Source organism: Betta splendens, chromosome 5 (genome assembly GCF_900634795.4).
Source record: "Betta splendens chromosome 5, fBetSpl5.4, whole genome shotgun sequence".
Classification (NCBI taxonomy): domain Eukaryota; kingdom Metazoa; phylum Chordata; class Actinopteri; order Anabantiformes; family Osphronemidae; genus Betta; species Betta splendens.
The window spans coordinates 6,698,770-6,721,445 of NC_040885.2; the positions used below are offsets into that span (position 1 = coordinate 6,698,770).

The 22,676-nt window shown below is 42.9% G+C and overlaps 3 long non-coding RNA genes, 8 other non-coding genes and 1 pseudogene across 12 annotated transcripts; 2 read left to right on the plus strand and 10 right to left on the minus strand.

The window, feature by feature from the left end:
• LOC114856416 (U1 spliceosomal RNA) lies at nucleotides 1-163 on the minus strand. The gene has a single exon (XR_003786056.1). It is a non-coding gene; the product is annotated as a U1 spliceosomal RNA (small nuclear RNA).
• Nucleotides 164-2,080: 1,917 nt separating this feature from the next.
• LOC114856495 (U2 spliceosomal RNA) lies at nucleotides 2,081-2,271 on the minus strand. Its single transcript, XR_003786124.1, has one exon. It is a non-coding gene; the product is annotated as a U2 spliceosomal RNA (small nuclear RNA).
• Nucleotides 2,272-2,859: 588 nt separating this feature from the next.
• Nucleotides 2,860-3,022, minus strand: LOC114856459 (U1 spliceosomal RNA). The gene has a single exon (XR_003786091.1). It is a non-coding gene; the product is annotated as a U1 spliceosomal RNA (small nuclear RNA).
• Nucleotides 3,023-4,943: 1,921 nt separating this feature from the next.
• On the minus strand, nucleotides 4,944-5,134 carry LOC114856417 (U2 spliceosomal RNA). Its single transcript, XR_003786057.1, has one exon. It is a non-coding gene; the product is annotated as a U2 spliceosomal RNA (small nuclear RNA).
• A 586-nt stretch (nucleotides 5,135-5,720) lies between these two features.
• LOC114856463 (U1 spliceosomal RNA) lies at nucleotides 5,721-5,883 on the minus strand. Its single transcript, XR_003786095.1, has one exon. It is a non-coding gene; the product is annotated as a U1 spliceosomal RNA (small nuclear RNA).
• A 1,913-nt stretch (nucleotides 5,884-7,796) lies between these two features.
• Nucleotides 7,797-7,987, minus strand: LOC114856418 (U2 spliceosomal RNA). Its single transcript, XR_003786058.1, has one exon. It is a non-coding gene; the product is annotated as a U2 spliceosomal RNA (small nuclear RNA).
• A 585-nt stretch (nucleotides 7,988-8,572) lies between these two features.
• Nucleotides 8,573-8,735, minus strand: LOC114856460 (U1 spliceosomal RNA). The gene has a single exon (XR_003786092.1). It is a non-coding gene; the product is annotated as a U1 spliceosomal RNA (small nuclear RNA).
• Nucleotides 8,736-9,287: 552 nt separating this feature from the next.
• LOC121202255 (uncharacterized) lies at nucleotides 9,288-11,056 on the minus strand. Its single transcript, XR_005897735.2, has 4 exons — nucleotides 10,920-11,056; nucleotides 10,302-10,542; nucleotides 9,959-10,188; nucleotides 9,288-9,817 (listed from the first exon to the last, which is right to left on the minus strand). It is a non-coding gene; the product is annotated as an uncharacterized LOC121202255 (long non-coding RNA).
• LOC114855709 (uncharacterized) lies at nucleotides 10,059-16,331 on the plus strand. 2 transcript variants are annotated; one of them, XR_008694820.1, is made up of 7 exons: nucleotides 10,059-10,193; nucleotides 10,835-11,613; nucleotides 12,836-12,949; nucleotides 13,245-13,484; nucleotides 14,314-14,752; nucleotides 14,942-15,650; nucleotides 16,078-16,331. It is a non-coding gene; the product is annotated as an uncharacterized LOC114855709 (long non-coding RNA). The 2 variants fall into 2 exon arrangements; XR_003785966.3 differs by having other exon boundaries at nucleotides 10,835-11,018.
• Nucleotides 11,599-11,761, plus strand: LOC114856468 (U1 spliceosomal RNA). The gene has a single exon (XR_003786100.1). It is a non-coding gene; the product is annotated as a U1 spliceosomal RNA (small nuclear RNA).
• Nucleotides 16,332-16,475: 144 nt separating the features above from the next.
• Nucleotides 16,476-18,350, minus strand: LOC129604156 (uncharacterized). The gene is made up of 3 exons (XR_008694819.1): nucleotides 18,080-18,350; nucleotides 17,018-17,119; nucleotides 16,476-16,782 (listed from the first exon to the last, which is right to left on the minus strand). It is a non-coding gene; the product is annotated as an uncharacterized LOC129604156 (long non-coding RNA).
• A 586-nt stretch (nucleotides 18,351-18,936) lies between these two features.
• On the minus strand, nucleotides 18,937-19,116 carry LOC114856428 (U2 spliceosomal RNA; annotated as a pseudogene).
• Between the last annotated feature and the right edge of the window lie 3,560 nt (nucleotides 19,117-22,676).

The following is a 22,676-nucleotide window of genomic DNA, read 5'->3' on the forward strand; positions in this document are numbered from 1 at the left end:
CAGGGGAGAGCGCGAACGCAGTCCCCCACTACCAGAAATTATGCAGTCGAGATTCCCACATTTGGGGAATTCGCAGAGGTCAGTCAGCCTCAGTGCAATGGCTGAGCCTCGCCCTGGGTGAACCACCTACATGATCATGGTATCTCCCCTGCCAGGTAAGTATGAGTTGCTGAACCCGCGCTCGGGAGCCCCTTTCACACGTGATCCCTGATGACTGACGGTGCTGAAAATCATTAAACTCACAAAGTACAACGTCTCAGAAGGACGTGAAAGCACAGAAATCCACCCCAAAGGTAATGCGTTATACATAAGGACACAGACGTTATTTATATTTTTTACGATAGAATACCACATCTCCCATCGTGCTTTGTAGCAGTTCCCGGAAGTACGACACCCAGAAGAACAGCTTTATTGAGTTCTACTGGGCTCCACTGTTTACTTTAGGGACTGTTTTAACCGTTTATACGGTAGTTAAATGTCTACAGTGATAAAGAACGGTTCGTCCAAAATTTACCGGTGACCATATACTTGTAAAAAACCAATCGCGTGGCAGAACTGAACCGCAGACAACCAATCGAGTCGCAGCTGAAATCAGAAAAACAGCGCCTGCGTGGGTAAAAAGCGACTCCACATTTCTTTTAACACAGACCGTTACATATAGTTTAGATCAGCCGAAGTCTGTTTCTGCACATTACTTAAATTGCAAAGCTGCCTGAGGACCTGTTTTGCGGTAGGAAAGAATTATAGAATTATTTGTTTCCGCGACTGTTAGAGGATGAAGCGAAATCAATGTGTGTCTTTTAGATGCACGATTTTATATAGAAGTTTGTTCTCTGACAAAGGAAACATTTTGAAGCAACAACCGTTTCTTAAGTTACTATGTAAAAATGTCTGATTATATCTTTGAAGGTGCAAAGGAATTTGGACTCATCAGATCATATTTCCAAAGTTTAGCTGTTTTGATCTTTAGTCGTTGCTACAACCTCATTATTAGACCATATTTTTGCATTAGCTGGATAAATGACTTTGAAGGAATGTTGTTGCTTCAAGTCCATTAGAAATAACGCTAGTTTTGTCGGCTAGTGACGCTAGTTTTGTCGGCTTTAAATAGTTTTCATCTTCATTTGAAACAGACGAGTTAACGTTACAAAATGTTTCCTTTGTCAGAAAACAAACTTCCACGACTAAAGTTGTGCAGCTAAAAGTACACATTCACAATATTCTACTGGCCCGCTTCATCCTTTCGCGGAAACCAACAATTATTTCCTACCGCAAAACATGTCACCATACGTCCACAGGCAGCTTTGCCATTTAAGTAATGTGCAAAATCAAACTCTCTGACCTAGCATATGTGGAACAGTCTGTGTTAAAAGAAATGTCGAGTCGCTTTCTACCCACGCAGGAGCGGGTGCGAGCGCCGATTGTCTAATTTCAGCCGCGACTCGAGGAACCGCATTAACTGCAGCAATGCACGATGGGAGACGTCCCTCTAGGATGTTGTACTTTGTGAGTTCAAAGAGTTTCAGCACCGCCATTCATCAGGGATCACGTGTGAAAGGGTCTTCTGAGAGCGGGTTCAGCAACTCATACTTACCTGGCAGGGGAGATACCATGATCGGGGAGTAAAGGACAGATACAAACCATAAACTATTGGACGGTCAAACAGAATATCAGCCGTTTAAACTTGATGTATGACGGGACACAAGAGATTAGTTGTTTTTGTAAGAATGTTACAAGAAGAGTGTTGAACCTAACCAGTCACAGAGCACATGATGACTATGTTGGGATCACAGAATAAAGGATTCAACCTTTGAATATATGACTTGGCGTTTACATGAGTCTGTGTCACCGAACCTCATTTAGAACTGAGCTGAGATCAGGAGATGCTTTTCATGAGTGGTTCCTGCATATGTCATACAATCTGTAGGTGGACAGTTTGACATTGCTGTGTAGTGGAACCACATCTTAGATGTTACAAAATATTTTACACTGACTTTTGCAGAGAACAATATCCTGTCAAATATATGGATACATTACTTTCTAATGAATAAGGAGCAGAATCTACCATTTTTACATCCATAGGGGGTGCACCGTTCCCAGAAGTACTGCAATACTGGGTCGATGCGTGGAGTGGACGGAGCAAGCCCCTATTCCATCTCCCTGCTCCAAAAATCAATTTAATATATGGTCCCCGGGTAGGGGACGTATCAGATATTAAACTGATAAGAACAGATACTACACTTGATCTTAGCCAAAAGGCCGAGAAGCGATACCGCCATGACGTAGAAGCTGAAGTACACAGTTCTCCCAACAGTCAGTCTCAGTGACGGTGCAAACGTCTACGTTCAGTTGACCAGTAGATTAGAGTTTAACAGTGTGGTCCAGTGGGACCAAATGCTAAGACGTGCAACGCTTACAGAAAACGGAGGAAAGGGTTGCTCCTTAAACGTTTAAAGTCATGGTTAGTAGGGCGCCACTGGGTCATGTGACAGGCTATTGTCCAATAGGATTCATAATAAATTGGTGCTGATGACGTTTGTCATTATTACTTCTGTGTTAACTAGTCTAGCCTCAGATGAGCTAATACAAACAAATCTATCATCTTTCTCACTGAAGAAAAACTGTTTGCTCGATTAACAAGTTGACAAATAAAACTGCAGCTTCCACATCTAGTGGAGAAAAGAGAAATGCATCGAAATGTAATAAATAAAACGGGTACGGTAAAGATCAACTGAATGAATGAAGCTTGTATTTATTACAGCAGAGTAGTTAAAGAACAGGATTTGAGAGTAGATTTTTTACGTGAGCCATAGCTTCATTCATACGATACTCAACGCCAATACCTTTTGAACACTTAATCAGGGGAGAGCGCGAACGCAGTCCCCCACTACCAGAAATTATGCAGTCGAGATTCCCACATTTGGGGAATTCGCAGAGGTCAGACAGCCTCAGTGCAATGGCTGAGCCTCGCCCTGGGTGAACCACCTACATGATCATGGTATCTCCCCTGCCAGGTAAGTATGAGTTGCTGAACCCGCGCTCGGGAGCCCCTTTCACACGTGATCCCTGATGACTGACGGTGCTGAAAATCATTAAACTCACAAAGTACAACGTCTCAGAAGGACGTGAAAGCACAGAAATCCACCCCAAAGGTAATGCGTTATACATAAGGACACAGACGTTATTTATATTTTTTACGATAGAATACCACATCTCCCATCGTGCTTTGTAGCAGTTCCCGGAAGTACGACACCCAGAAGAACAGCTTTATTGAGTTCTACTGGGCTCCACTGTTTACTTTAGGGACTGTTTTAAACCGTTTATACGGTAGTTAAATGTCTACAGTGATAAAGAACGGTTCGTCCAAAATTTACCGGTGACATATACTTGTAAAAAACCAATCGCGTGGCAGAACTGAACCGCAGACAACCAATCGAGTCGCAGCTGAAATCACACAAACAGCGCCTGCGTGGGTAAAAAGCGACTCCACATTTCTTTTAACACAGACTGTTACATATAGTTTAGATCAGCCGAAGTCTGTTTCTGCACATTACTTAAATTGCAAAGCTGCCTGAGGACCTGTTTTGCGGTAGGAAAGAATTATAGAATTATTTGTTTCCGCGACCGTTAGAGGATGAAGCGAAATCAATGTGTGTCTTTTAGATGCACGACTTTATATAGAAGTTTGTTCTCTGACAAAGGAAACATTTTGAAGCAACAACCGTTTCTTAAGTTACTATGTAAAAATGTCTGATTATATCTTTGAAGGTGCAAAGAAATTTGGACTCATCAGATCATATTTCCAAAGTTTAGCTGTTTTGATCTTTAGTCGTTGCTACAAACCTCATTATTAGACCATATTTTTGCATTAGCTGGATAAATGACTTTGAAGGAATGTTGTTGCTTCAAGTCCATTAGAAATAACGCTAGTTTTTGTCGGCTAGTGACGCTAGTTTTGTCGGCTTTAAATAGTTTTCATCTTCATTTGAAACAGACGAGTTAACGTTACAAAATGTTTCCTTTGTCAGAAAACAAACTTCCACGACTAAAGTTGTGCAGCTAAAAGTACACATTCACAATATTCTACTGGCCCGCTTCATCCTTTCGCGGAAACCAACAATTATTTCCTACCGCAAAACATGTCACCATACGTCCACAGGCAGCTTTGCCATTTAAGTAATGTGCAAAATCAAACTCTCTGACCTAACATATGTGGAACAGTCTGTGTTAAAAGAAATGTCGAGTCGCTTTCTACCCACGCAGGAGCGGGTGCGAGCGCCGATTGTCTAATTTTCAGCCGCGACTCGAGGAACCGCATTAACTGCAGCAATGCACGATGGGAGACGTCCCTCTAGGATGTTGTACTTTGTGAGTTCAAAGAGTTTCAGCACCGTCAGTCATCAGGGATCACGTGTGAAAGGGTCTCCTGAGAGCGGGTTCAGCAACTCATACTTACCTGGCAGGGGAGATACCATGATCGGGGTGTAAAGGACAGATACAAACCATAAACTATTGGACGGTCAAACAGAATATCAGCCGTTTAAACTTGATGTATGACGGGACACAAGAGATTAGTTGTTTTTGTAAGAATGTTACAAGAAGAGTGTTGAACCTAACCAGTCACAGAGCACATGATGACTATGTTGGGATCACAGAATAAAGGATTCAACCTTTGAATATATGACTTGGCGTTTACATGAGTCTGTGTCACCGAACCTCATTTAGAACTGAGCTGAGATCAGGAGAATGCTTTTCATGAGTGGTTCCTGCATATGTCATACAATCTGTAGGTGGACAGTTTGACATTGCTGTGTAGTGGAACCACATCTTAGATGTTACAAAATATTTTACACTGACTTTTGCAGAGAACAATATCCTGTCAAATATATGGATACATTACTTTCTAATGAATAAGGAGCAGAATCTACCATTTTTACATCCATAGGGGGTGCACCGTTCCCAGAAGTACTGCAATACTGGGTCGATGCGTGGAGTGGACGGAGCAAGCCCCTATTCCATCTCCCTGCTCCAAAAATCAATTTAATATATGGTCCCCGGGTAGGGGACGTATCAGATATTAAACTGATAAGAACAGATACTACACTTGATCTTAGCCAAAAGGCCGAGAAGCGATACCGCCATGACGTAGAAGCTGAAGTACACATTCTCCCAACAGTCAGTCTCAGTGACGGTGCAAACGTCTACGTTCAGTTGACCAGTAGATTAGAGTTTAACAGTGTGGTCCAGTGGGACCAAATGCTAAGACGTGCAACGCTTACAGAAAACGGAGGAAAGGGTTGCTCCTTAAACGTTTAAAGTCATGGTTAGTAGGGCGCCACTGGGTCATGTGACAGGCTATTGTCCAATAGGATTCATAATAAATTGGTGCTGATGACGTTTGTCATTATTACTTCTGTGTTAACTAGTCTAGCCTCAGATGAGCTAATACAAACAAATCTATCATCTTTCTCACTGAAGAAAAACTGTTTGCTCGATTAACAAGTTGACAAATAAAACTGCAGCTTCCACATCTAGTGGAGAAAAGAGAAATGCATCGAAATGTAATAAATAAAACGGGTACGGTAAAGATCAACTGAACGAATGAAGCTTGTATTTATTACAGCAGAATAGTTAAAGAACAGATTTGAGAGTAGATTTTTTACGTGAGCCATAGCTTCATTCATACAATACTCAACGCCAATAACTTTTGAACACTTAATCAGGGGAGAGCGCGAACGCAGTCCCCCACTACCAGAAATTATGCAGTCGAGATTCCCACATTTGGGGAATTCGCAGAGGTCAGACAGCCTCAGTGCAATGGCTGAGCCTCGCCCTGGGTGAACCACCTACATGATCATGGTATCTCCCCTGCCAGGTAAGTAGGAGTTGCTGAACCCGCGCTCGGGAGCCCCTTTCACACGTGATCCCTGATGACTGACGGTGCTGAAAATCATTAAACTCACAAAGTACAACGTCTCAGAAGGACGTGAAAGCACAGAAATCCACCCCAAAGGTAATGCGTTATACATAAGGACACAGACGTTATTTATATTTTTTACGATAGAATACCACATCTCCCATCGTGCTTTGTAGCAGTTCCCGGAAGTACGACACCCAGAAGAACAGCTTTATTGAGTTCTACTGGGCTCCACTGTTTACTTTAGGGACTGTTTTAACCGTTTATACGGTAGTTAAATGTCTACAGTGATAAAGAACGGTTCGTCCAAAATTTACCGGTGACCATATACTTGTAAAAAACCAATCGCGTGGCAGAACTGAACCGCAGACAACCAATCGAGTCGCAGCTGAAATCACACAAACAGCGCCTGCGTGGGTAAAAAGCGACTCCACATTTCTTTTAACACAGACTGTTACATATAGTTTAGATCAGCCGAAGTCTGTTTCTGCACATTACTTAAATTGCAAAGCTGCCTGAGGACCTGTTTTGCGGTAGGAAAGAATTATAGAATTATTTGTTTCCGCGACCGTTAGAGGATGAAGCGAAATCAATGTGTGTCTTTTAGATGCACGACTTTATATAGAAGTTTGTTCTCTGACAAAGGAAACATTTTGAAGCAACAACCGTTTCTTAAGTTACTATGTAAAAATGTCTGATTATATCTTTGAAGGTGCAAAGAAATTTGGACTCATCAGATCATATTTCCAAAGTTTAGCTGTTTTGATCTTTAGTCGTTGCTACAACCTCATTATTAGACCATATTTTTGCATTAGCTGGATAAATGACTTTGAAGGAATGTTGTTGCTTCAAGTCCATTAGAAATAACGCTAGTTTTGTCGGCTAGTGACGCTAGTTTTGTCGGCTTTAAATAGTTTTCATCTTCATTTGAAACAGACGAGTTAACGTTACAAAATGTTTCCTTTGTCAGAAAACAAACTTCCACGACTAAAGTTGTGCAGCTAAAAGTACACATTCACAATATTCTACTGGCCCGCTTCATCCTTTTGCGGAAACCAACAATTATTTCCTACCGCAAAACATGTCACCATACGTCCACAGGCAGCTTTGCCATTTAAGTAATGTGCAAAATCAAACTCTCTGACCTAACATATGTGGAACAGTCTGTGTTAAAAGAAATGTCGAGTCGCTTTCTACCCACGCAGGAGCGGGTGCGAGCGCCGATTGTCTAATTTCAGCCGCGACTCGAGGAACCGCATTAACTGCAGCAATGCACGATGGGAGACGTCCCTCTAGGATGTTGTACTTTGTGAGTTCAAAGAGTTTCAGCACCGTCATCAGGGATCACGTGTGAAAGGGTCTCCTGAGAGCGGGTTCAGCAACTCATACTTACCTGGCAGGGGAGATACCATGATCGGGGTGTAAAGGACAGATACAAACCATAAACTATTGGACGGTCAAACAGAATATCAGCCGTTTAAACTTGATGTATGACGGGACACAAGAGATTAGTTGTTTTTGTAAGAATGTTACAAGAAGAGTGTTGAACCTAACCAATCACAGAGCACATGATGACTATGTTGGGATCACAGAATAAAGGATTAAACCTTTGAATATATGACTTGGCGTTTACATGAGTCTGTGTCACCGAACCTCATTTAGAACTGAGCTGAGATCAGGAGATGCTTTTCATGAGTGGTTCCTGCATATGTCATACAATCTGTAGGTGGACAGTTTGACATTGCTGTGTAGTGGAACCACATCTTAGATGTTACAAAATATTTTACACTGACTTTTGCAGAGAACAATATCCTGTCAAATATATGGATACATTACTTTCTAATGAATAAGGAGCAGAATCTACCATTTTTACATCCATAGGGGGTGCACCGTTCCCAGAAGTACTGCAATACTGGGTCGATGCGTGGAGTGGACGGAGCAAGCCCCTATTCCATCTCCCTGCTCCAAAAATCAATTTAATATATGGTCCCCGGGTAGGGGACGTATCAGATATTAAACTGATAAGAACAGATACTACACTTGATCTTAGCCAAAAGGCCGAGAAGCGATACCGCCATGACGTAGAAGCTGAAGTACACGTTCTCCCAACAGTCAGTCTCAGTGACGGTGCAAACGTCTACGTTCAGTTGACCAGTAGATTAGAGTTTAACAGTGTGGTCCAGTGGGACCAAATGCTAAGACGTGCAACGCTTACAGAAAACGGAGGAAAGGGTTGCTCCTTAAACGTTTAAAGTCATGGTTAGTAGGGCGCCACTGGGTCATGTGACAGGCTATTGTCCAATAGGATTCATAATAAATTGGTGCTGATGACGTTTGTCATTATTACTTCTGTGTTAACTAGTCTAGCCTCAGATGAGCTAATACAAACAAATCTATCATCTTTCTCACTGAAGAAAAACTGTTTGCTCGATTAACAAGTTGACAAATAAAACTGCAGCTTCCACATCTAGTGGAGAAAAGAGAAATGCATCGAAATGTAATAAATAAAACGGGTACGGTAAAGATCAACTGAATGAATGAAGCTTGTATTTATTACAGCAGAGTAGTTAAAGAACAGATTTGAGAGTAGATTTTTACGTGAGCCATAGCTTCATTCATACGATACTCAACGCCAATACCTTTTGAACACTTAATCAGGGGAGAGCGCGAACGCAGTCCCCCACTACCAGAAATTATGCAGTCGAGATTCCCACATTTGGGGAATTCGCAGAGGTCAGACAGCCTCAGTGCAATGGCTGAGCCTCGCCCTGGGTGAACCACCTACATGATCATGGTATCTCCCCTGCCAGGTAAGTATGAGTTGCTGAACCCGCGCTCGGGAGCCCCTTTCACACGTGATCCCTGATGACTGACGGTGCTGAAAATCATTAAACTCACAAAGTACAACGTCTCAGAAGGACGTGAAAGCACAGAAATCCACCCCAAAGGTAATGCGTTATACATAAGGACACAGACGTTATTTATATTTTTTACGATAGAATACCACATCTCCCATCGTGCTTTGTAGCAGTTCCCGGAAGTACGACACCCAGAAGAACAGCTTTATTGAGTTCTACTGGGCTCCACTGTTTACTTTAGGGACTGTTTTAAACCGTTTATACGGTAGTTAAATGTCTACAGTGATAAAGAACGGTTCGTCCAAAATTTACCGGTGACCATATACTTGTAAACAACCAATCGCGTGGCAGAACTGAACCGCAGACAACCAATCGAGTCGCAGCTGAAATCAGACAAACAGCGCCTGCGTGGGTAAAAAGCGACTCCACATTTCTTTTAACACAGACTGTTACATATAGTTTAGATCAGCCGAAGTCTGTTTCTGCACATTACTTAAATTGCAAAGCTGCCCGAGGACCTGTTTTGCGGTAGGAAAGAATTATAGAATTATTTGTTTCCGCGACCGTTAGAGGATGAAGCGAAATCAATGTGTGTCTTTTAGATGCACGACTTTATATAGAAGTTTGTTCTCTGACAAAGGAAACATTTTGAAGCAACAACCGTTTCTTAAGTTACTATGTAAAAATGTCTGATTATATCTTTGAAGGTGCAAAGAAATTTGGACTCATCAGATCATATTTCCAAAGTTTAGCTGTTTTGTTCTTTTGTCGTTGCTACAACCTCATTATTAGACCATATTTTTGCATTAGCTGGATAAATGACTTTGAAGGAATGTTGTTGCTTCAAGTCCATTAGAAATAACGTGACGCTAGTTGTAGCGTCCAGTCAAAAAATCAAGCTCATATGGGCTGATTAGCTTCTTTCCTTATTGCTCATTTGTTCTCTTTGATAAGCAGCCATCTTTTCTGTTGGGACTCTAGCACGTTCTGTGCGACGAGGTGTGTCGTTATAGAGAGTTTCCTTGGTGGCTTTGTTTCGATGCTGCACAATTATTGCAGTTAGCAATTTTTCATTACTGTCTATATTTTCATCATCGTTCAATCTTATATTATACCTATAAGTCCTCACTTTTCTGACTCTTTCCTTGCAACTTCGCCATTTGTTCGTTAGAATCCTTGTTACCTGCAGATGAGCATGGTGCATCCTCCATTTTCAGGTCACTGTCCCTTATTCCTGTTGCTCCAGGTATCAGACCAACTTCTGTTGCCTGCTGTTCGCTGTATACGATAGCTTCTACACGTGGTCTTCGACATTGACGACAGCACTGCAGAAGTTCCGAGATCTTACTTTCTTCACAGCGCAGCTTTACTGGTGGTCTGAAGCCTTTCTTTATTGTGGAGGTCACCTCAAACCTGCCGTAAGAGCTCGGCAAAGACACAATACAATAAATGAAACACGACAATCATTAAGCTAGCTTAGCAGACACGAAATCGTTTAAACTTATAATTCAAATAATAAACTTTACCTCGTTGCCACTTTGACCGGAGCTAAACAAACCAAAACAAAAAATACCGTCGCCGTAATTTGCCTCTTTCTTCCTTGACGTCTCTCCCCGTGTACTATTTTCAGTTCTCCGTCGTGTCCACCTTTTTCGCTTTCGAGCGCACCTCGTTCTTGTGGCGCGTTCAACCGTTGAAAACAGTTACCTTTGTGGCACATTCACTGACCCAGCAACAACTCCGTAATTTCCATTAACAAACCGTTTCCTGTGGCAACACAATAAACCAACATCCTCAGACGCTACACTCCCACCAAATCATGTGTGTTTTACTCAATAACACAAATATTAAAATACAAATGATTTCAGAATACATATTAACTTCAGATGAACATAAAGTGCTATAACCTACACTGCATTTTCGTATTTACTTTACCTTATTCAGTTCAGACTCTAAACAAAACTAACTTATGAACTGGCCGTTCAACTACAGACATTTTGCCTGTCTGTACACCTTCTTTGTTCAGATTTTTGTTAACCAACCTCAATGTTTCTTTTAGGCTTGTGCCACCTCTGTCTGAAAGCAATGCTGTGGAGATACTCCTTTCTCCAGCAGCTCCAAACCTGCTCTGTGAGATATTGCACCTGTCGCCATCTTTTGCGTCCATAGAGGTCTTCCTTGATGAACATCCCTGCTGGAGTAGACTTCATGGTGATAAGATGATTAGGAGTGAGCGGTTCCAGGTTGGTTGGATCGTTTAAGTTATCCACTGTCAAAGGGCGACTGTTAACTATTGACATTGCTTCATACAGTAACGTCCCTAGGGAAGAATCACTGAGTCTATAGGAAGGGAGTGAAAGAGTGAGACTGAGGACATTTCTTATGGTCTTAATCTGTCGTTCCCACACTCCACCAGTGTGACTTGCATGGGGTGCATTTAAGACAAAGTCACATTGCATTGAGACCCGAAAGGTTTTTAGTCTTTTTGCATCTAGCTCCTGAAGAGCTGTGTTAAGTTCATTTTTGGCTCATAAAACAGTCCCTAAAGTAAACAGTGGAGCCCAGTAGAACTCAATAAAGCTGTTCTTCTGGGTGTCGTACTTCCGGGAACTGCTACAAAGCACGATGGGAGATGTGGTATTCTATCGTAAAAAATATAAATAACGTCTGTGTCCTTATGTATAACGCATTACCTTTGGGGTGGATTTCTGTGCTTTCACGTCCTTCTGAGACGTTGTACTTTGTGAGTTTAATGATTTTCAGCACCGTCAGTCATCAGGGATCACGTGTGAAAGGGGCTCCCGAGCGCGGGTTCAGCAACTCATACTTACCTGGCAGGTGAGATACCATGATCATGTAGGTGGTTCACCCAGGGCGAGGCTCAGCCATTGCACTGAGGCTGTCTGACCTCTGCGAATTCCCCAAATGTGGGAATCTCAACTGCATAATTTCTGGTAGTGGGGGACTGCGTTCGCGCTCTCCCCTGATTAAGTGTTTAAAAGGTATTGTCGTTGAGTATCGTATGAATCCTATGAATGAAGCTATATAAGGTTTAACTGGAGGGAGTAGGACTTTAAGCAGCACAATTTAACAATATATTACATTTAAAGAATAGCTGTGCCAGTATGAGTTCAACAACAATTAGCTTAATGGAGAATAAGTTGTTACTATTGGCCAACCAGAAAGGAATTTTTTTATACATTTCACAGTCATACATTTAGTGTGTATGTGGGTAGTCGAGGACACAGATTCTGTGACATATGCAGGAACCACTCATGAAAACCATCCCCTGACTGTTGGATGCCAAAAGCTGATCTAGGACTAAGCTCAGTCTAAAATAAGGTTTAGAGCCACAAATTCAAATGAACTTTAAGTCACATGCTTAAGGTTGAATCCTTTATTTGTATATATGTAGGTTTTGATTAGTAGTCATACAATTACGATGAATGAAATGAAATACAAATGACTTGTTTATTGACAAACACTACTACACCATTGTAAATAATCAAGTTTCACAACCTTCAAACAGCTCAGTGTAATTGTGGTCATGCTAACAGCTACACTGCACAGAGCTCCTTAAATTTTAATGTTAATGTTAAATGTTAAATGATTCTCTGGACTGATCCAAACATGACTGTCCAGTCACTGTGGCACTGTTTGGCTCCATTGGATCAGAGGACAGAGGATGATTAACACTATAAACCAGGGGTGTCAAACAGAAGCCATCGAGGGCCGCTTTCCCTGCTGGTTTTCCAAGTCTCACTGGCCCAGCTCCTACTGATAACTTTGATCAGGTGTGTTCAGTCAATGACAAGCTGGAAAAGCCAACTAACACACCTGATCACGGTAAGCAGCAGAGAGAGTTAGAAAACCAGCAGGGGCAGTGACCCTCGAGGACAGAGGAATTTACACATGGTATAAATCTGTTGCGCAATGAGAAAGTTTGTATCTTTCAGGCATGATTATCAGTTGTAAATGTCTTTGCATTAACTCCCCTGGCAGCGTTTAACTGGATGTTACCTGTACACATTATCATGTGTCTGTCTGATGGCCGTCATAGGAGCTGCCCTATACATGCTCATATCTGCTGGATCCTGGATCCCACATCACTTAAGCGAACTTGGCTCATCCAGCTTGTTGGAGAGAGAGCGGACATTTCCTATAGTAACATATGGTACGTATGGCGTGTACCTCCGCTTCCTACAAGCACCATTGTTAGCTATCAGCTCAATGCTGAGCTTATTGCTTTGTTGTCACATACCTTCAGTTTCCTTACAGCTGGTTCCTCCAGCTGTTTAATTTGCTCTTTGACAATGACTCAAATTTGAGATGAAATTATGGTTCAAACTTTTTATCTGAAAGTATCAATTTAAATTGTGTATTAAATTCTGTTTTTCCTCAACAGTGTGGTTCAGGGGGTTTAAGCTAACACACCTGATCACCGATGTTCTCTGCTTGTCCCTTTACAGCCACCCTGGCGATGCCGGGCAGGTCGATGAGTGTCAGGTTGGGAACAGAGACGCGATCTCCAGACTGATCAGGTCGTCGCTGATGCCCACACCCACCACAGCCATTTCATCCCGATGTGGGACTCCATGTCGCCTTTGCAATTGAAGCCCCTGCATTAGTACGGCTTCTCCCATGTGTGGATCCTGATGTGCTCCTTCAAATGGCTCGACTTTTTGAACCTCTTGGTGCAGATGGGACAGGTGTGTCTCCTCTCTTTGGTCAGACCACTTACAGCTTCTTCCAGTGCAAAACTGAAGAGTTCTTTGTGGCACAGGTATATCCTGATATATATCACACTGAACATCCAGAAACATACAGTATCAATCCACAACATCTTCCCGAGATGAGGGCTTGATGGTTTGGGTGTATACCTCAACAGTTGCTTATACACTGCTAGACAGTCTTATTCTGCTTGGCAGCTGTCTGAACTGCAGTTCCCCATAAGAGCTGCCATGTGACATAAGGTGTGGCAGAAATTTCCCATAAAGAGACAGATGAGAGAGTTGTCTTTTGTGAGATTTATTATAAAAATAAAGGAAAATAAAAAATAATGGGGAATGCAAATCAAAAACATGGATGTTGATCTTGCACATCAACAAACCAAAAACCAGCTGGGGAGATCAGTGCTCTGAATGTTTAAGAATGTTTACATTCTCACTTCTGCATCATCGTGTCTTGTTATCCAAAGGAAGGAACACCAAGCTTCGAAGACAAGATGCATTCGCTTTAACAGCTTTGGGTCTGGTGGGGAGTCAGATAGGATGGAGCCAGAGTCCGGGTGTAAAAGACAAACATATATCATAAACTATTAGTCAGTCTAATGGAACATCAGATGTTTAAACTTGATGTACAACAAGGCACAAGAAATTAGTTGTTTGTGTAAGAATGTTCAGTATTGCAACTAACCAGCACATGACGACTGTATTGTATAAGAAAAAGCACACAGGCACAATTTTTAGTTAACGTTAAGGTCTCATTTTCTGTAGCTCTGCAACTTGCTACTGTCTTTTTTGTCCTATCAAACTCAAGGGAGACCATGACTTGGACCAGGTTGGGGCTATTGTGAGAGTGCATCCTACAGTATGTAGGCAACCGGTTCAGGGTGTACCCTGCCTCCCGCCCTCAGCCTTCTTGGATAGGCTCCAGCCCCCCTGCGACCCCGCACGGGATTCAGCAGTAGAAAATGGACGGATGGATGGATGAATGACTTCTAACTTCCCTTCAGCTCATTAGCTGAGATTACACACAGTGGTTTACAATATCGATGCACTGAGCTAAAGCCTGCTGCTGTGTTGCCCACATCAGATTTGCACTTGTTGCTATCTGCCACCGTAATGGCGGACCAGCTAAAAAATGTACGGACCAAAAGAGACCCGCATCACTGGATGTAAACTTCTTTATTATCACTCTCGATCCAAACATGAGTTAAATGAGTTAACGTGAATGGTGATCAGGAGAATCATATAAGGTAAGGCTTTGTGGAATCCCTCCAGGCTTGTATTGTAGTCCAGTAACAGAATAAATGATTCAACCTTAAATATGTGACTTGAAGTTCACATGAATCTAAAAGCTTTTCTCTGAACAACTGATCAGTCCCCCACTGTGACCTAATGACCTAATCATTGATATGTTTTGTTTGTATGTTTTTCTCTTACAGTTAGTGTCTTCAGCTTTTCCCATCAGGGGTTGCCACAGCAAATCATCCTTTTCCATCTATCTCTATCCTGGGCATCTTGTACTTTCACACCAGCCAACCTCATGTCCTCTGTTAGCACATTCATGTATCTCCTCCTCTGTCGTTCTTTTGCCCTCTTCTATGACTCTGAAATTTATTTTAAAAATTCCTTTCTGGTTGGCCAGTAGTAACATCTTATTCTCCATTAAAGGAGTCATATCATGCTTTTCATTCTAAAAAATATTAGACTTTAATGTCTCAGTAAGGTCTCTGTAAATTTTCATCCCATAAAACCCTGTAGATCGTCCACACTGCCCCTGTCAATGTGTGGTTTTCACTCCCCATCAGCAAACGCTGTGTTTTCTGGGCGTGTCGCAAGCGAAGCTGCTCGCCACACCTCTGTGCGGAAGCGCATACCTTTTTTGTTGTTGTTTTTTTTTTTTAATTGGCTCCATGGATACGAGCCACCGCACGGTTACGATACAATAGGTGGCAGTAGTGCGACATTGAGAATGCAATCCACCGCAATCCTCCAAAGAAGAAGAAGACCCACTACAGGACTGCACGACATTAGTCAGCTGGTTCTTAGCGTAGTAGAACCATACGTCTACGATCCCGAATCTGACCCTGAAGCTGAAGAGGAGGCTGTTGAAGTCGCCACATTTCGGCTGATGCAAGATGTGTCTCATTGGTAATGTCGCATTTACTTCAATTTAATTGATTTATGTAATTTGCAAAGCGACTAGCGGTTGCTAATGCGAATGCTAAATGGCGTGTGCAGCTTCAATATTCACAACACGACTTACCTGGAAAACTCTCGTTAATAGAAAACACTACTTTAGCTTACATTATACAAATAAGTTTGAGAGCATAGCTGAAATAATATAAATACATTTTACATTTACACATTTCACTGTTTTTGTCTTACTTGTGCTGCTGCTCTGACAATTTTATTTAAAAAATGTGCATTAATATTTAGAGCAATCACTGCATGACCTACCTGGGAACAAAAAGCATTGGTTCAAATTATATATTGACCTAACGTATTTTTACTGCTTTTAATTATGTTTTTTGTCATTCATGATAAATTTGACAGTAATATGTCTCTGTATCTAAAGTTGTTACAGGTATCTAGTCTACAGAGGCTAGTGAGCTGGTGCTGAGGATTCCTGGGGTGAAGAATCTGAGTTGCCATCTCTTCATGCTTCTTCATGCTTGGGTTGTAGATGAAGGCAGTTTCCTGATGGATAAAACACTAAAACACTCATAGTATGATTGATGTAGACCACCTGTAGAATAACTCCTTTACCGTTTGAGTAAAAATTTGTTTTTTGAGAGTGCAACACTCATTAAGAATTTTTTAAACTTTATTTATATATAATTTATATGCGTTTTATTTATGGCCGCTTCAACTTTATAGCTTACCATATTAGAAAGAGAAAAACATGTAATTTCAATACTATGATTTCCTAAATAAAAGTGTTTTCCCTTCAGAAACAGAGTTCAGTGAAATACATAATAGTTAAAGCCAACTTTATTGTAAACCAAAAAAATGCACCACTACTCCAAAGCTAGAACAAACTGTTACCTTCACACTCCAATGTGCAATGTATAGGTTACTGAGTTAATTAAGAAGTCTGGGGGTTTGAGGACGAAGGAGAAGCTTTTGCAGGGCCTTGCAGACGAAATGCATGAAAGTAGGGTAAACAGGGAGATGTGGTGATCCTTGTTCTCATCACTATTTGGAAGACTGAGCGGAAGCAGTCCTCTACCAGATGGAAGCTGTGGCTGTCCTCACCATCACCTCATCAAAACAAAAGGTACTGCAATCAGAATTGTAGATTAGTGAAATGTTCATTATTATGTAGGTCAAAACCTTCTCTAATGTAAGAACACACAATACCAGACAAAAAATTAAACCAAACAAGAGGACAGGCCTGTCTGTGCTAAAACAACAGATAAACAGTTGTTACAATTCAAATATAAAATCTAAACAGTATATACCAGTTAAAATCTTCTATTACCTATCTTACTGTTGGTACATACAAACTTACATACCTTCACTCCTGAGCTGGGCAGCAGATGTCTGTGTACCAACAGTCTGCAGTGATTTCTCTGTTTGACAGCCTCCTTGCATGTGGGCAACTGGGATTTGCCCTCCTACAGTATAGAAAAGACTGTTACATTTACTGTAAATTGTTTTGGTCCTACAAATATAATGGCTATGGTACAAGCTATAGGTAACTGACCAGATAAGCAGCAGGTATTGTAGAGATGTGACTAATTAGCAACTAAGCTTGAAACACAACACAGTAATCATTCCAACTAATCATGTTAGAATTTGATAGAACAATGACATAACCCCAAATCACAAGTTGATTTAGGCTGTGATACAGGACGGGGTAATAAACATAACCGCGTTCATCTGCAGGTTCTTTTTGTAGCGATCGACAAGCTGTAGCTCTAAAGTGCAAAGGCCTAAAGACATGCTAACGGCTAACGCAACACACAAAACAGGAGCGGCAGCACGTCAACAGGACAAAAGCTCGATCCACCGCTTCCTGCCTGTCGCCGATCGAAGGCCCATCGCTATTAGCTGTTCCCCACACAGGTGTGTGGTTGCACCAACTCAGAGTAGCACATTTGAAAGGGACAAAGGCTCGGTTGACTCACTGTAGCCGTTAGCGATGCTAGCGATTAGCTTGTCTCACATGTGGGTTACTGCATTTTAAACAGACCCAACTAACATATTTAGATATCACAAGTATCAAGCACAAACTTACTACAGCGAGCTAGATCCACCGCTTCCTGTCTGTCGCCGCTGGAAGGGCGATAACGATCAGCTGTTCCCCGCAGGTGTATGTGATTACAGAAAAGGACAGACGCTAGACCCACCGCTCCCTGCCCGTAGCCGCTCGATGCCCATAGCCATTAGCTTTTCTCCACACAGGTGTGTGGCTGCAGGAGCCCACATGAGCACATTTGAAGGGGACAAAGGCTCGGTCGAATGGCTGTAGCCGTTAGCATAGCTAGCTAGTAACTTGACTCACACATAGGTTACTACATTTAAACGGACAAACTAACATTTTAAAACATTATAAATTTTAAGCATGTACTTACTTCAGTGAGTGGATGACGGACTTTAGGAATAGGTCCTTTTTTTCCAACAGGAGCCGTGAAACAAATCCAGCATTGTACGCACCCTCGTTTGAAATGCACATACGTATAAATGCTGAGGCAGTGTTTCTGGCACCGGTCCGTTAAAAATAAAAGTGACCCACAAATCCTCACTTGTTGATCCCTTGTTAAAGTGAATAGACTTTGGTGTTGGTTAGAACACCCAAGAACCGAACTATTTCTATGGGAGGACTTGGGCGCGGCCGTGCTGGTCTGTTCACGGTGAGTGAGAGGGGGGAAATGGGCGGAAGTCCAGTTTTGGTTCGGGATCATTGTGGGGGTGGTGGTTCAGGATTTGCAAGGAGAACTTTCAACCAGTGTGACGACAACTGGGACACGGCCTCAGAGTAGGTCGTGGCTGTTTTCATTGGATGAGAAAATTTACGTTTTCAAAATGTGAAAAAAGCAGGAAATGCATTTCTACCGTGCTCAGTGTGTGTATATGTGACCCATAGAGTCATAGGGACGCTCCAAAATGTCTAAAAAGTGGATTTTGCATGATATGGGCCCTTTAAGCTAATTGTTGTGTAGGAAATGCTGTTGGGCTGATACTGGCACAGCTATTCTTCAAATGTAATGTTAAATTGTGCTGCTTAAAGTTCTACTGCCTACATAAATAACACCAGACAAACAACATCAAATGTGGAACATTTAAAACATGCTCATTAGCTGCACTCCAGCATATGCAAACAAACTGTTTTAATATTTTAAAGATCCGAGCTTAACAAAGTAAACATGCGAGACATAATTCCACTGACCTGCTAAGGTTAAAGCAGCATGGTTTACCGTCATACATGTAGAGAGGATGCACCATTCCCGGATGTACTGCAATACCGGGTCGATGCGTGGAGTGGACGGAGCAAGCCCCTATTCCATCTCCCTGCTCCAAAAATCAATTTAATATATGGTCCCCAGGTAGGAGACGTATCAGATATTAAACTGATAAGAACAGATTTTTTTTGATTAATAAAATTAACTATCTTTACACAAAAGTGTATCCACAAGCCAAAATATTACAACAAATTGAACCAAAATAAAAGTAAACAACCAAAAACAGGAAATTAAAAACAAAAAGTACTTTTCCACCACCCTCCAACATATGATTCCACATGTGACTGCAACCAAAGATCTGAACAACTAGCAAGTCAAATAGATCACACTGTATTTTTACAATAAAAAAAACATTAATTCAAAGTTAAGTCCGCCGTTTACCCCCTTTCCCACCATGTCATTTCTACAACCACCCAAACCCTCCCTTTCATCTGTCTTTGGCAACACCCTAGCTTTGTCACATCCCCACTCATCCTGTCTTGTATCTCCCATTCGACCCTTCTCCTCACCACTTCAGCCCTACATTGTTTTCCATGCCTAACTAAATCATGTCGTGCTAACCAGAGCCCCCGCTTATATAAACTCAACAACAGCCATAATGCCGTACAATCACCCTCAACACATGATGCCCTCACACCCCTCTCCACCACTTCCCAAGACAACACAAAACCCGTCTCAGCCATCCGCACCAGCCTTTGTGCCTCATCCTAAATCGTTCTTGCAAACCCACAGTCCCACAGAACACGATGCACAGTTTCTGGTGCATAACATGCCTCCCTGGGGCAGCACGGAGACCGACTAAGCCTATGCTGGTACATTTTCTCCCTAATCGGGAGACAACTTTGCAAGCAAGCCCAATGCAAGTCCCTCAGCCCATTATCCATCCCCGTCGCCTGTACACAGCCCAAATCCAACTCAGACACCCCGACTACTGGTGGCAAGCCTGCCTTCCCCTGTACAACCCTGTATAAAGACCTATGCTGCTTCCACATTCCACCCTGCAAAGTCTCCGGATGGATCACCCACCGCGCCGCCCTTGGAAAATGCCACGGCATCTGCTCAGACCTCGGGCCGATATTAGACCATGGTATTAGGTTCCTAGCCAAATAGGAAAAGAAATAACACAAACCAGAGCTGGCAGGATGACCTACTGCAGACACCATGTCCTGCAGCAAGGAGGCCACAAAAATGGTGTCTTCACCGGTATGTTTGGCACACCTCTCCCACCCATCTCCACACCCAAAATCATGCGCCCATGTGCAACCCATTCATGCCCACCCCCCCTAACAAAATCAAAAACCACCCGCAAGTCCTTTGTACGACCACTGGCATGGGGAACACATATGCCAAATGGAGCACTGAAGAGGGTACATGCACCTTAAGCACCAAACCCTTCCTCGTCAATGTAAACCTCCTACCTTTCCACAATGCCAACTTAGATTTTGCCCTTCGCAAAGGCCTAAGCTAATTCACTGACGCACTGTTAGCAGTATCAAACAGGACTCCAAGTATCTTTAACAGACCATGACACACTGGCAGGTCCCCCGGTGCATCCTGCCACATCTTCCACCTGCCAAAAATCTTCACTGCACACTTGTCATTATTAAGCCTTGCACTGGAAACTCTACCAAACTCCTTAAATACTTCCAATGCACGTATTGCGCAGTCATCCTTGTCAAGCTGTAACGTAGCATCATCTGCATATTGCAAAATCTCCACTCGCAACCCACCACCCCCTGGAATCAATGCCCCTCTCACCTGAGAGTCAGCTTGGATGAGAGGCTCCATGTACAATACAAACAGTATAGGTGAGAGTGGGCACCCCTGCCTAACCCCCGACCGTAATGCAAATGCACTGCCAATATGGCCATTCACCATCACAACATACACCCTCATACAAAGCCTCCAACAATCCAACCACCACACTCTCAAAACCCATCGCCCTCAAAATTTAAACAAAAAACCCCAATGCACCCTATCAAAAGCCTGGTCCAGACCCACTACCATGAAAGGCAAATCACGATCCTCTGCCCAGGCAGTGACATCACGAATCAACTGCAGGTTAAGTCATGCTGCCCTCCCAGCACCCCTCCTCAAACCACCTAGTGCCTTAGTCAGCTCCAGAAGTGGAAGAAGAAGAGGGGTGCCTCCAACGATGCCACATGCTCACAAGAGACCCGTCCAGCTATTAGGTCTAAAAAACTATGCGGCTCACCGCCCATCGCTTTTTCCTCAAAAAAAAATCCCAATAGTGCTCCGTCACCACCTCCACCATACCCCCACTATCTTCTATCACCCGACCACTCATGTCTTTGACTCCCTTAAAAACCTGTTTAGCCCGCCTTGCCCACACAGAGATAAAGAAATGTGCAGTACACACTTTCTGCATGCAACAAAATCCCAAGCCCTGCGCTCATAAAAGGAGCGCAGCTGACCCTTAAATCGCATGCACACTGATTCATTGGCCAGACCCCAGGTATTTGCTGGGGCCTGTTCCCTTTCAAGCCCCTTTTGCCAGTGTCTCACTCTAGCTGCCTTTTGCCTAGCACGGTGCACACAATACTTTACACAAAAAGGACCTGATACGTTCCTTCACCACCTTCCACCATTCAACAGGCCCCCCCATAATGGACACAGACCAATTCGATCTTGCAGGAAGGAACCCATCATGATCAGAAATTTTTTTTTAACACAGCCCTGCCTGAATTCAAAACAACAGACTTGGGGAAAAAAAAAACAATTCAGTCGTCTGCAGACCCCTCTGGAGTTCCTCCAGGTTGGGACCAGCAACTGTGGCTGCACCTCCCGACTGCCATCCACCAACCCCAAAGCTCGGAGAGGTCTCTCCCACCCCTGACACCCCTCCCCCCTGCCCACCACCACCTCATCATTCCAGTCCCCTCCCACAATAACATGACAGTTTGTAAAACTAAAAGGGACCAGATACTCCACCATCTGCCCCCTTTCCCCCTAACCTGAGAACCGTAAACTACAATGGCTCTAAAAGCCATCCTGTTCAACTGAAAATTCACCCCTACCACGCTCCCCTGTACAACCAAAACATCCTGTTCCACCTGCACCCCCCGCCCAAACAAAACTCCCACCCCCAAAGAATGCACCCAGACTATACTCCGCTCCCCCTTGTCCCCATTCCTCACTAAACCTAAGCACATCCTCACCATCTCTCAAATGTACTTCCTGCACCAAAACAACAGACAACCCCAAGTCCTTAATGAAACTGAAAACCATGATACCTTTCAGAGGATAACGAAGCCCCCTGAAATTAAAAGTTCCAACACACAAAAACATGTTCTACTGTCCCCCACAAAACACAAAAAAACACTTGCAAATCACATCATCAACTCCCGAGCTCAGAGGACCCTTGGGCCCCATACACATCCATGTCGTCCATCTGCTCTGCCCATGAGCATGTTGTACTCCCTGCAGATCCATGTCTCTCCTCTGCCTCCTCTTTCTTCACTCCATGCGGAAAAGAGAGTGTCAACATAGCTTGTAAGAAAGCAAAATCCAAACCAAAGGACTCCACAGCAGAAAAGTTTGTCTCAGTCACAGTTTTGACAACCATACCACTTCCTTCTTTTATGCTGGGTGCCTCGGAAGTGTCGTCAACCTGTGATCCAGCTACCTCCATCACTCCTGAACCTTTGGCTTTCTTAACTACTTGCTGCTCACTCTCCATGCCACACTG